Source organism: Myotis davidii, unplaced genomic scaffold, assembly GCF_000327345.1.
Source record: "Myotis davidii unplaced genomic scaffold, ASM32734v1 scaffold3211, whole genome shotgun sequence".
In the NCBI taxonomy this organism is placed as follows: Eukaryota; Metazoa; Chordata; class Mammalia; order Chiroptera; family Vespertilionidae; genus Myotis; species Myotis davidii.
The window spans coordinates 230,906-231,738 of NW_006282526.1; the positions used below are offsets into that span (position 1 = coordinate 230,906).

At 70.9% G+C, this 833-nt stretch overlaps 1 protein-coding gene across 1 annotated transcript in view; it reads right to left on the minus strand.

The window, feature by feature from the left end:
• The window catches only part of SHANK2 (SH3 and multiple ankyrin repeat domains 2), a 95,082-nt gene that overhangs the window by 20,482 nt on the left and 73,767 nt on the right, over positions 1-833 (minus strand).

Consider the following 833-nt stretch of genomic DNA (forward strand, 5'->3'; position numbering starts at 1 on the left):
CGGCAGAGGGAGAGGGCAGGGTGGGCGGCAGGGAGGGCGGGAGCCGCTCCCACCCCAGCGGGCTCCCTGCCTGCGCTCCGGGCGTCTCGTGTTCCCTCAGGGCCGGTCCCGTTGGCGCCCGGGCCGGGAGCACAGGGTGGGCCTCAGTGGCCCTGGGAACTGGGGTGGAAGCAAAGGGTTTGGAGACTGGAAATGCCATCAGGGTCCGAGTCGCTCAGCGGGAGGCGCCGCGGGGCCGGGCAGGGGGCTGCTTCCCTGAGGTGTCCGTGCCCAGGCCCCTGAGCAGCATCCCCAACGAGGGGTTGGGGGAGAAAAGGGGGGCGACGACCACGAGTGTATCTCACACCTCCCGGAGCAGGACTCCGAAGCCGAGGGTCAGGGGTCAGCCCCTCCGGAGGCTCCCGGGAGGGTCCTTTCCGCGTCCCAGGCTGTGGCCACAGCACCAGCCCCGCCTCCCCAGGCCTCTGGGGGCCCCCCCGGGGCTGTCTCCCCAGAGACAGGCCCCCTGAGTGCCGTGCTGACTTGATGCTGCTTCTTCCCACTGTTGGGGTGTTGTCTCCAGCAACCAGGTGAGAACACCCCAGATGTGGGTGCTGCCCAGGGAGGGGCCTGCTGTCGGGGCTCACGGCTGCCCGACCTCCCCCGACCTTCCCTGGGGTGGGGCAGGGAGAGGCTCCGCCCTACGCCCCCTGATCCGACCCCCCAGCTTGAGGACAGTTTCCTGTGCATGCAGAGCAGGCTGCTGAAGAGCGGGGGCTTCTTGGGAGCTAAAGGGGGGCCGCCCCCCAGGGCAAAGGGGCCCGGCCGCTGGGCTCCAGCCCCATCTGAGGGCC